The sequence below is a fragment of the Silene latifolia genome, chromosome 2 (genome assembly GCF_048544455.1).
Source record: "Silene latifolia isolate original U9 population chromosome 2, ASM4854445v1, whole genome shotgun sequence".
Classification (NCBI taxonomy): domain Eukaryota; kingdom Viridiplantae; phylum Streptophyta; class Magnoliopsida; order Caryophyllales; family Caryophyllaceae; genus Silene; species Silene latifolia.
Window position 1 is genome coordinate 144,075,665 of NC_133527.1, and position 13,603 is coordinate 144,089,267.

General features: G+C 38.9%; 1 non-coding gene across 1 annotated transcript; it reads right to left on the bottom strand.

Moving 5' to 3' along the window:
* Nucleotides 1–1,825: 1,825 nt before the first annotated feature.
* LOC141644720 (small nucleolar RNA R71) lies at nucleotides 1,826–1,932 on the bottom strand. The gene has a single exon (XR_012544330.1). It is a non-coding gene; the product is annotated as a small nucleolar RNA R71 (small nucleolar RNA).
* Nucleotides 1,933–13,603: the final 11,671 nt, after the last annotated feature.

Sequence of the window (13,603 nt, forward strand, 5' to 3'; positions counted from 1 at the left end):
GCATCCTCCCTAATTTTCACTATAAATACCCCATTAGGCTAATTAGAGGAGCATGTTCTTCTTATCAATAATTAGTGTAGTTAATATCAATCAAATCTCTCTTCAATATTGTAATCAAGTATTAATCAAGTTTTAATCCAAGTTTTAGTTCTTAAATCTCTCTTTTGTTCATCCTTTATTTTGGGTAATTGAAGATTATTTGGGTTATTGTTGGGAGATTGACAACCTCTCAATCTAGCATCAAGTACTTCTATTATTCTTGCTTTATTATTGGAATCATTAGTAGGTATAATCTCTTAATCCCTTTTTAATTATTGTTAATTACTTTCATTTATTCATCATGTTTTATATTGTTGGTATGATTGACAACCTTGCTAGCATGATCAACATGATAATGAGTGAGTAGTCTCTTAGCTAGGGTTAATGAGTGATTAGGGGAAACTAACATGGGGAATGATTCATGCTTAAATTAATATGCTTTCATGTTTTATTTTCTTGCTTGTTTTGATCTCAACTCATGCACATGTTATATTTGATGAAATGCTAAGCCTATGAATCCTTGCATTTACTATCATCTTCTATCCTTTCAATGAGACTTGTAAGACATAACCCAACTCGAGTCTCATTAGACCATGCATGTTGTTGAGTAGGGAAGATTAAGTCGACTTGTAGGTGTTGTACAATCTAATCGATTCGGCTCCGGGACCCAAACTTTCATAGGATTGTAAGATATAACCCAACTCCATCCATCACAACAATAATTGCTTGCTTATAATTTGAGAACATGTTTGTATGATCATATCCCATGATTCCCCTATGACCCCATGACACCCTAGTGCCTTTAATCAATTGTTTACACCCCTTTTTATTCATCTTGCTTGTTTATTTTCATTGTTATTCTAGTTTAGTAACCTTCTACATCAACCCAATTTGTGACACCCCTTAGACACCACTAGTTACAATAGAAATCTCATTTCAACTCCCGTCCCTTGGGATCCGACCTTTACTTGCCTCTTTACTAATTGTAGAGTTGCTTGTTAAGCTATAAATTGTGTTTTGATTCGACCGTGACCAACGACCACATCTTAATTTGTGAACACTTAGCGGGATCGTATAAAAAAATGGCGCCGTTGCCGGGGACGGTGTTTGTTTGACTTAGATTTCCTTTTTGTTATTAGTTGTGTCTTTCTTCGCCTTGAGGAAGTAAAACTCCTCAAGGTTTGTTCTAATTGTTTTTGAGTTGTTTGATATTTTGCATGTCTAGAAGGTTACAAGGTGATTTGTTACCTTTTGACCGTGAAATCGAAAGAACCTTGACGAACAATAGGAGACTTGTTAGGAGGAATTTGAGAGGTGTTGGTGAAGTTGTTCAACCCACTAGTGAGTTTGTCAATCCTTTCGCAATAGAAGGAGAAGAAAACCCATTACACAATACCCCACAAAATCCACCTACAATGCCAAAATTCTCGTCACACTCCGTACCCACCGAGGAGAATCTACCAAATGGTACTCCTACACCGCAACATCTCACCGGAAATTTTATTGCCAAGTCCGCCTTCATCCAACTAGTTGAGAGGAGCCAATTTGGGGGGATGCCTAGTGAGGACCCTCATTCTCATATGGAAACCTTTTGCGATTATTGTGATGCAATCTCTCAAACGGGCGTGACTCAAGACCAAATTAGATGGGTCTTATTTCCTTTTTCCTTAATCGGCACCGCAAAGCAATGGTTGAAGGGCCTTGATAAGGCCACCCTTGGAATAGATTCTTGGAATAAGTTGGCTCTAGCTTTCTACAAAAATTCTACCCACCGGAAAAGACCAACATGCTAAGAGCTCAAATTACGGGTTTTAAGCAAAGGGATGAAGAGTCTTTGTATCAAGCTTGGGAGCGGTTTAAAGGTATTTGTCGCTCATGTCCTCACCATGGACTTAGCGAATGGTTTTTGGTGCAACAATTTTGGAATGGTTTATATGAAGATTCTAGGAACATTCTCAATATGGGATCAAATGGAATGTTCACCGAAGTTGATGACAATCAAACATGGAATAAGATTGAGGGAATGGCGGTCCATAACTCACAATATAGTAGACCTCGCAAGGCTACTAGAGGAGGAAAGCATGAAGTGGACTCCGTTACTCAATTGGGTGCTCAACTTAGTGCTCACATTGACACAATCAACTTGAAGTTTGAACAAGCTATGGCTAGACTTGAGGAAAACTCAAAATCATCGAAGCATCATGTTAATGCCATGACGGCATCCTCATCAATCCCAAGTGGGATATGTGAGAATTGTGGAACTTTGGGACATGACCAAGGTGAATGTAGGGGAACAAATGAACAAGTGAATGCTTTCCAAGCATACAAGAGTGGTACCCCTTATTCCAACTTTTACAATGAAAACACCAAATTCCATCTAAATCTCTCATACAAAAGCCAAAATTTTCAGAACCCTCAAACAACATACACTCCACCACCCATGAGAAACCAAAATCAAAGACCCTTTTACAATCAAAACCAAGGTAACCAAAATCAAAATCCATACAATCACCAAAATGACCAAGGTTTTGATGTCCAAAAAGCGGTCCTCCAAATGCAAAAGAATCAACAAGAATTTTTCACCCAAATGCAAAAAGATAGCCAAGCAAAGGAAACCACCATCAACAATATTCTAGCTCACACCAAGATGTTGGAAACACAATTGACTCAACTAGCATCTTCAAGCTCACAAAGACAAAAGGGGCAATTACCACCTCAAAGTAATCCCCCCTAGACATGAAACGGTTAGTGCCATTCAGTTGAGAAGTGGTACAAGGTATGAAGCACCGAAGAAGCAAGTTGAGGATGAAGTTGTGGAAGCTAGTGAAAAGGAAGAAATTGTGCAAAACTCCAAAGATGGAGAATCATCAAAAGAAGAAAGTTCAAAGAAAAATGAAGACAAGGCCAAGGAGAAGGAGCCCATTGTGATTAGACTTCCTTTTCCAAGTCGTCAAGCCAAGCCCAAATTTGATGATCAACTTGGAAAGTTCATGGAAATTGTGAAGAATTTAGAAGTCTCAATTCCTTTCACGGAATTAATCAATCACGTTCCGGCCTATGCGAAGTACATGAAAGATATCCTCACAAAGAAGAAGTCGATCCGGAAACTTGAGACTATCGCCTTCACTAAGGTGAGTAGTGCAATACTTCAAGGGAGTTCACCTCCAAAGTTAAAGGATCCGGGAAGCTTCTCAATACCGTGTACCATTGGCGACATGACGATCAACAAAGCCTTATGTGATCTAGGGGCTAGTGTGAGTGTCATGCCGTACTCGGTAAGTAAAAGGTTGGGGATGGGAGAGCTTAAATGCACCAACATCACACTCCAAATGGCCGATAGATCGACGAAGACACCGTTAGGGATATGGGAATATGTACCCGTGCGAACTGGGAAGTTTTTCATCCCGGTGGACTTTGTCATTGTTGATATGGAGGAAGATTCCAACATTCCAATCATCCTAGGAAGACCTTTCCTACACACCGCCGGTGCGGTGATTGATGTGAAACATGGAGAGCTCACTCTAGAAGTGGGAGATGATAGCATAACTTTTAATCTTGACAAGACTATGAGAGCTCCTCGTTTGCATGAGCCATGTTTCATGATTGATCATTATAGCCGAAAGGATGAAAGGAAGAAATCGGAACTCCAATGGAAAAAGAAAATTGAAGATGCTCCATTCAAAGAGCAAATGAATAGTGACAAAGAGAGCTTGCAAAGCTCATCAAAATCAACCAAGGAAGAAGAGGATGGCCTCATTGGCCAAGAGAAGAAATTGGGAGAGTTGTCTCCATCCAAGCAAGAGATTTTCAATGATCAACTCAATGAAGTTTGTGGTCTTTGGGACGACGAATTTGAAGGGATTTTTAATCCCTACATTGGACATGCCATCGATCATGATCAACAACAAGGGCCACGGTCTATTGAGGACCTCTACCATGATAATGAACAAGCTTTTGATTACTTCTTCAAGGTGTTGAGCAACATCAACAACACCTTGAACATGCCCCCTTGACATCTCATCAAGAATGAGAGTTTGGTGGAGTCCTCCCTAAACCACCACTTGTAAATATTTCTAACTCCCTAACTTACATTTCAATTCTTGTATTGCATTTTTGTCATCTTTGGATTTTTATTTACTTTGATCAAAATAATTGTCATGTAAGAGAGAAGTGAGGGAGGGACTAACAATTTCAATTGATGTGTAGTGCTTTACCTTAGTGTGGGGATGGGAATTGCCTAGGCTATCCATGCCTTAGTAGTGCCCCCACAATGACGAACACAAGACTTGAAGAAAGAATGGAAGAATGATAAAGGTAATGCGCTGTGCACGGGTGGAACTGAATCCGTGTACATAGGGGAAGAATCCGAGCGGATTCCCAAGAATCCGCCCGTCTTATATAATCCGAGCGTCCTGCAGAAAAGTCGCCCATCTTGAATCGATTTGAATTTTGAAATTTTCTTGACTAATAAAGAATCCGAGCGGATTTCTGAAAATCCACCCGTCTTGAAGAATCCGTCCGTCCTGAGAGGAAGACGTCCGTCTTTGCAGCTGAGGAAAACAAGCAAATTTCTCTGGACAGAAATCCGTCCGTCTTTGAGCAAATCCGCCCGTCCCGTGTTCAGCAAATCCGAGCGGATTGTTATAAATCCGCCCGTCCCGTGTTCAGCAAATCCGAGTGGATTGTTACAAATCCGCCCGTCTTTAGGCGAGTTTTGCAAAGTTCAGAAAGACCAGAATCCGCACGGATTGAGCCAAATCCGCTCGGATTGCCCCTGCAGTTTTGAAAATTTCGGCCTCTTTAAAACCCCTCCCACCTTCATTCATTCATTCATTCATTCATAAACACTACCCACAACATCAAAACCCTCATCCTCTCCATCATAAAAACAAAAACCCTCAACAACATTCAACAAAAACAAATCAAACCATCCTTCCAACAACAAATTAATCACTCCTTCTTCAACAAAAATCAAAACCAAGAACAAAATCTTCAACCTTTGAATCGATTTTTGTTTTCATAAAGGCAAAGCCTTTCACCTTCAAATCGATTTGGGCATACTACAAATTGAAGATTTTTCATTCTTTTCTTGGTTAAGCTCATCAATGGCAAGGACTAAGGGAGCAACAAAGGCAACAAAGGCACCAAAGGCTAAGGCACTCTCACAAAGGCAAAAGGCTCTTCAAACAAAGAAAGCTTTGGCTATGGTGGTAGCAACACCAAACTTGGAAGTGCAACAACAACAAAAACCTTCTATGGGAGCATCAACACCTTCTACTCCGGTAATTAATCAACTTTTGCATTATCCGGAGGTAACTTTTATTTCCGATACTCATAGAAATACCTTTGTCAAGTTTGCTATGAAATCTATTCAATCCACCAAATTCATATGTGAGGATACCTTGGAAAAATTGGGTGTTCTTGAACAAACAAAAGCCTTTTTCAAAGCCATGGGGTTGAAGAAATTGTTTGAAACAAAGGAATTGACATACCCCTCCCTTGTCTTGGAATTTTTAAGTTCTTTGAAAGTCACCAAAGTTGAGAATAGGGAAAATCTCGAGTTTCGTCTAGCTAACATTAGTAGACGCATTACCTTTAAGGAATTAGGTGAAATTTTGGGTCTTAGTGATGAATCACGTTATCTTAAGCATTATGGAAAGTATGACCCCGAGCCTCTTTGGGAGGCAATCTCCGGGAAGAAATTTGAGGATTTTCATGCATGTCGTGCTCTTTTGGTCCATCATCCGGGCATAAGTGTATGGCACAAGGTTGTGGGAAATACCATAATTGCTAGGAAAGACACCAATCATTTCACAAGACTTGATTTTATTCTCCTTGAATCGGCTTTGAATATCGGAAGAATTCATACCAAGCCTTACAATTCTTTGAGGCTCTTGGTAGATAGATGGCTCAACATCGATAGTGGGAAGAAGGGCACGACCGTTATTGTCAATGGCGGCCTAGTCACGGTCCTAGCTAAGCACTTTGATCCTAACTTCAATAAGGATAACAAGTACAAAGCAAAGAAAGGTGGCCATCTTATTGATATGCATATTATGATTCACAAGTTCAAGTGGGTTACCCAAAACCCCCTTGACACTAAGTATGGATGGCTAACTAGTGAAGCTAGATCGTTCACCTTGCCCTCGAAGATTTGTCGTCTAAGCGTCCACCGGACCAATTATCTACTTCCCCTTTCCGAAGAAGCCGAGTATATCATTCAACAACAAAAGGGTGATCTTGAAACCCTCTCCTCTTCCATTGTCATACCACCTTACCCCTTTGAGTATGAAGAGTTCAAGCCGGAAGGAATTGAAATTGGGAAAAACTATGTGACTCTTCTCATGCAAGCAATGCACAAGCAAGCCTATGAAGATCGGAAAAATGCTTATTTGGCTCAATATCCACCCCTCCTACATTTAGCTAGGCAAGGACTCCTTGATCCATCTTGTCCTTTGCCTAGTTGGGCGGATAGAGAAGTCTTATTTCCGGGTGCATCTACGGTCGTTGTGGGTGACAATGAGGTTGTTGGAAATGATGAAGAAGTTGATGATAATATTGAGGAAGAAGCAAGTGAAGGAGAAAAGGATGGTGAAGATGAAGATGAGGAAGAAAGTGAAGAAGTAAATGACAAGGAAAGCGGCAATGTGACCACTTCTCATGAGGGAAGTGATGATGATAATAGCATGATGGAAGACTAGCAAGCCTTGGAGACTCCTACTCTCCCATGGTTTGTCTATATCTCTTTGTATTTTATTTCATTTTGATCATTGTTGGTTTAGTCCTAGCCCCATCAAAGGACTCACACCTCGGTACCATTGAGGTGTTCTTATTTTATTGTTCCCATTTGTAAAATCCAAAATGACAAATTAGTTTCATGCATAGCATAGTGTGTGCATGAACTATACCCATCCTTGGACATTAGCAATAGTGTCTCACTCGGTTTGGGGAAGTTAATGCATACGCAACGGGAGGTAATCTAAATTATCCTCTCCGTCATAACAAAAACCATGCATCATGTAGTGTAGCTTAGTATAGATTGCATTTAGTATAGAAATCATGCATCATCTTTGCATAATTTCCATCATTTTGGCCATTGAGGACAATGCCCATATTAGTGTGGGGATGGGAATTCTAACATTTAACTCTTATTCAAAAAACCATAAAAATTGAAAAATTTCAAAAATCATAAAAATTGAAAAAATTGAAAACCCAAAAACAAGTTCATTTCCTTTGTATATATTGTCTTGTATATATTGTGTTTGTTTATCCTTGTTCACATTGATTGACTACGCCACATCCGAGACATGAGGATATTGAAGACCGCATGGTATGATCTTTCCAATCTCCTTTTTCCTCTTTATGTTAATGACTATGTGGCTTTATTTTGATTGATGCGGTATAACAATGTGAATCTAGGACTTGCATTTAGATTGCTTGTCATATTAGTTGGTAGAATCATATGCATTAGGATGTTTATATGCTAGTTGCATCATGGCATGTAGTTGCATGTTAGAAAAATTTTGCGAAACCGTCTACTTGGGAAGCTTGACAAGTGTATATAGGCCCTAGTAGATGCTTTTTCTTCTTAAGACTTTGCTTGTTAGAATGCTTGTAAAACACCCTAGGATGTGTCATGCTAGTATCCGTTGACCCATGGTTTAAGGCCTAGTCAAGAGTACCTTGTGGTGTGATAACTCCTTGGCTACCGTTTATTCCAAGGTGACCCTTGAAACCATGCAACCATCATTCATCCATGTTCTACCATACATTTTGTCAACAAAAGGGAATGGGCACAAAAAGAAATCAATTTGAGTTCAATGAAATGAAAAGTGAAAGAAAGTTTGCAAAAATGCATCAAATGAAAAGAGGAGCAAAAATAGAACTCCTAAGCTTCAAATACAAGGCACCCTCGTTACTAATTGGGGTGACTTTGAAAATGTTCAAAAAGAAATGCAAAAAAAAAAAAGTTGTCAAGTATTGAAATGCCAAAAATAAAAAAAGAAATGGCAAGAAAGTGTTCTCAAATGTCAAATGCCACAAGAATTTTGGAGGGAAAAACAAAAACAAAAGCAAACTCCCAAAGTGAAACTCAAATATTTATTGATCCCTTTATCCATCATATCCATTTTTGTGCATGGTAGAGAGGGGACGACCCTTCTTCTTGTCTAGGCAAGAGGGGGAATTCCGCGATCCTCCAGTGTTTCTAACACCATAGGGGGTCTACTCTTGACAAAAGCATTTAACGATTGAGGACAAAGGTACCCTAGCTTGACACAACTTGGAGGTGATTTATTGGTATCCTTCTAGGCTTAGTAGTTTGAACAAATTGCATCTATGAAGGATTGTGTACCCTTGAATTGAATTCCCTTGTAGATAATTTCCGCCACTTGATGAGGGAGTGGCTATTCTTTTTGTAGATGCATCCATTATGTGTTTTTGTGTGCTTAATGTTTGGATGTGTCGCCATTTTGGCAAGACCCACCTTGTCTTGCAAGAAGGCATCCTACCTCATGGTTGTCTTGTTGTGAGTTAAAGGGGCGGAGTGAGACCCGCTAATTATCTCATATCGGCTATATTATTAGGATAGGTTAGTATTGGTCCTAGTCTTTGTCACCTCTTTACTCGGGACGAGCAAAGGTTCGGTTTGGGGATATTTGATGTGACCATAATTGGCGCATATTTAGCCCCCGAATTAGCCTTGTTTCCATGCTTTTTAGTGCTTATTTGGGTCATTTCTTATCTTTAGTTCTTTGTTTTGCATATTCTTTGAGATTTTGATCCCTTGGTAGGAAAGGAGTAAGAATCTTGCATTTTCATGGCAAAACGAGACTAAATTGATCGAATTCAATGACCAAGCATCAAGGAGAGACAAGATTAGAAGGCCTTTGTACATATCATAGTAGAAGAGCAATGTTGAGGAAAGATCCTTGAGTCCCCAAGGAAATCCCCAAGGAATTTATGAAGAAAAGGGAAGAAAAGAAGAAGTTACTATCTTTGATCGACAATCCGAGCGGATTGTCAACAATCCGCCCATCTAACCCTGCACAATCCGAGCGCCCCACGCGAGAATCCGCTCGGATTCCCCTCAACAATCCGCCCGGATTCCTCAGAATCCGCTCAGATTCCACCGCCAAAATCCGTCCGTCCCAACCTTATTCCGCCCGGATTTCTTCACAGCACGGATTGTCTTCTTCAAGCTACGAAAAGAGAAGCCCTTCTCTCGAAAAATACCGGGTCCTCCTTGCTCAACTTAAAAAGTGTAATTACTAGTTTAGCCCTTAGTTAACCCTAATGCATCCTCCCTAATTTTCACTATAAATACCCCATTAGGCTAATTAGAGGATCATGTTCTTCTTATCAATAATAAGTGTAGTTAATATCAATCAAATCTCTCTTCAATATTGTAATCAAGTATTAATCAAGTTTTAATCCAAGTTTTAGTTCTTTAATCTCTCTTTTGTTCATCCTTTATTTTGGGTAATTGAAGATTATTTGGGTTATTGTTGGGAGATTGACAACCTCTCAATCTAGCATCAAGTACTTCTATTATTCTTGCTTTATTATTGGAATCATTAGTAAGTATAATCTCTTAATCCCTTTTTAATTATTGTTAATTACTTTCATTTATTCATCATGTTTTATATTGTTGGTATGATTGACAACCTTGCTAGCATGATCAACATGATAATGAGTGAGTAGTCTCTTAGCTAGGGTTAATGGGTGATTAGGGGAGACCAACATGGGGAATGATTCATGCTTAAATTAATATGCTTTCATGTTTTATTTGCTTGCTTGTTTTGATCTCAACTCATGCACATGTTATATTTGATGAAATGCTAAGCCTATGAATCCTTGCATTTACTATCATCTTCTATCCTTTCAATGAGACTTGTAAGACATAACCCAACTCGAGTCTCATTAGACCATGCATGTTGTTGAGTAGGGAAGATTAAGTCGACTTGTAGGTGTTGTACAATCTAATCGATTCGGCTCCGGGACCCAAACTTTCCTAGGATTGTAAGATATAACCCAACTCAATCCATCACAACAATAATTGCTTGCTTATAATTTGAGAACATGTTTGTATGATCATATCCCATGATTTCCCTATGATCCCATGACACCCTAGTGCCTTTAATCAATTGTTTACAGCCCTTTTTATTCATCTTGCTTGTTTATTTTCATTGTTATTCTAGTTTAGTAACCTTCTACATCAACCCAATTTGTGACACCCCTTAGACACCACTAGTTACAATAGAAATCTCATTTCAACTCCCGTCCCTTGGGATCCGACCTTTACTTGCCTCTTTACTAATTGTAGAGTTGCTTGTTAAGCTATAAATTGTGTTTTGATTCGACCGTGACCAACGACCACATCTTAATTTGTGAACACTTAGCGGGATCGCATCAATACCACTACCCATTGTGAGTTTCCTACCCCTTCTTTTAGCTTTGTCTTTATAACATCTATAAAATATAATTAAAAAGTTACCCTAAAATGACAAATAAACGCAACCTAGACAAAGCCACGTAGGATCCAAAAAGCCACCTAGATTAAAATTTAATGTGGCGTGGCATATTTAAATGTGATGTTGCATATTTTTAATGTGACATGGCGAATTAATGTGACATATATTATCAATTTATTATTACATGACATTAATTTAAATCATTTATCTATAAATTAATTTAATTCACTTATATCTATAATATAAGTGAATAACAAAGATGTCATTCAAATGAATATTCTTAAACTAGATTACAATTGAGATTCCCAGGCGCACATCAGAGCATTGATAAAAATCAAAGATTGTGTTTCATCATTATATTTATATATTATTCTTTATTGGAATCGTACCTCTCAATTACGAGATTGATGTCACTCGCGCGATATTGTTAGTCTGCTCGGGCAATCATTCACCGGATAGCCGTTCGTTCCTTAGTCGCATTTTCTTTTATGAAAGCATGTATTCCCGGGTATGCGTTAAAACGCTACACGCGTCTCTGTTCAATCACCGCTCCTTGTGCGAGAAAAGGAAGGAATTTCGTTCGTATTATACCTATTTCTAGATTAATAAAATAAGGAGAGTGTGTGCTCCTTCAGGTCTGATGTGACCAAAATTAGCGCATATTTAGCGCCCGAATTAGCCTTGTTCCCATGCTTTTTAGTGCATATTTGGGTCATTTCTTATCTTTAGTTCTTTGTTTTGCATATTCTTTGAGATTTTGATCCCTTGGTAGGAAAGGAGTAAGAATCTTGCATTTTCATGGCAAAACGAGACTAAATTGATCGAATTCAATGACCAAGCATCAAGGAGAGACAAGATTAGAAGGCCTTTGTACATATTATAGTAGAAGAGCAATGTTGAGAAAGGATCCTTGAGTCCCCAAGGAAATCCCCAAGGAATTTATGAAGAAAAGGGAAGAAAAGAAGAAGATTTCTTGCTGAGTGACAATCCGCAATCCGTCCGTCCCCTTGCTGCACAATCCGTGCGGCTTTCATCTAATCCGCTCGGATTCCACCTCCACAATCCGCCCGGATTCCCTCGAATCCGCTCGGACCCCATCGCCAGAATCCGCCCGTCCCGACCTTATTCCGCCCGGATTCCAAAGACATCGTGATTTCCTCTTCTCAAGCTACAAAGAAAGAAGCCCTTCCTTCGGAAAATACCGGCTCCTTCTTGCTCAATCTAAAAAGTGTAATTACTAGTTTAGCCCTTAGTTAACCCTAATGCATCCTCCCTAATTTCCACTATAAATACCCCATTAGTCTAATTAGAGGAGCATGTTCTTCTTATCAATAATTAGAGTAGTTAATATCAATCAAATCTCTCTTTAGTTTTGTAATCAACAATTAATCAAGTTCTAATACAAGTTTTATTTCCTTAATCTCTCTTTTGTTCATCCTTTATTTTGGGTAATTGAAGATTATTTGGGTTATTGTTGGGAGATTGACAACCTCTCAATCAAGCATTCAAGTACTTCTTTTATCTTTGCTTTATTATTGGAATCATTAGTAGGTATAATTCTCTTAATCCCTTTTAATTATTGTTAATTACTTTCATTTATTCATCATGTTTCATATTGTTGGTATGATTGACAACCTTGCTAGCATGATCAACATGATAATGAGTGAGTAGTCTCTTAGCTAGGGTTAATAGGTGATTAGGGGAAACCAACATGGGGAATGATTCATGCTTAAATTAATATGCTTTCATTTTTTATTTTCTTACTTGTTTTGATCTCAACTCATGCACATGTTATATTTGATTAAACGCTAAGCCTATGAATCCTTGCATTTACTATCATCTTCTATCCTTTCAATGAGACTTGTAAGACATAACCCAACTCGAGTCTCATTAGACCATGCATGTTGTTGAGTAGGGAAGATTAAGTCGACTTGTAGGTGTTGTACAATCTAATCGATTCGGCTCCGGGACCCAAACTTTCCTAGGATTGTAAGATATAACCCAACTCAATCCATCACAACAATAATTGCTTATTTATAATTTGAGAACATGTTTGTATGATCAATTCCCATGATTCCCCTATGATCCCATGACACCCTAGTGCTTTTTAATCAATTATTTACACCCCTTTAATTCATCTTGCTTGTTTATTTTCATTGCTATTTTAGTTTAGTGACCTTCTACATCAACCCAATTTGTGACACCCCTTAGACACCACTAGTTGCAATAGAAACTCATTTCAATACCCGTCCCTCTGGATCCGACCTTTACTTGCCTCTTTACTAATTGTAGAGTTGTTTGTGAAGCTATAAGTTGTGTTTTGATTCGGACGTGACCCAACGACCACACCTTTAATTGTGAACACGAAACGGACCGATCAAAAATGGCGTCGTTGTTAGGGGACGGTGTTTGTTTGATTTAGATTTCCTTTTTATTGTTATTAGTTGTGTCTTTCTTCGCCTTGGGGAAGTAAAACTCCTCAAGGTTTGTTCTAATTATTTTTGAGTTGTTTGATATTTTGCATGTCTAGAAGGTTACAAGGTGATTTGTTACCTTTTGACCGTGAAATCGAAAGAACCTTGACAAACAATAGGAGACTTGTTAGGAGGAATTTAAGAGGTATTAGTGAAGTTTTTCAACCCACTAGTGAGTTCATCAACCCTTTCGCAATACAAGGAGAGGAGAACCCATTACACAATACCCGACAAAATCCACCTACAATGCCTAAATTCTCGTCACACTCCGTACCCACCGAGGAGAATCTACCAAATGGTACTCCTACACCGCAACATCTAACCGAAAATTTTATTGCCAAGTCCGCCTTCATCCAATTAGTTGAGAGGAGCCAATTTGGGGGGATGCCTAGTGAAGACCCTCATTCTCATATGGAAATCTTTTGCGACTATTGTGATGCAATCTCTCAAACGGGTGTGACTCAAGACCAAATTAGATGGGTCTTATTTCCTTTTTCTTTAATCGGCACCGCGAAGCAATGGTTGAAGGGCCTTGATAAGGCCACCCTCGGAATAGATTCTTGGAAGAAGTTGGCTCTAGCTTTCTACAAAAAATTCTACCCACCGGAAAAGACTAAC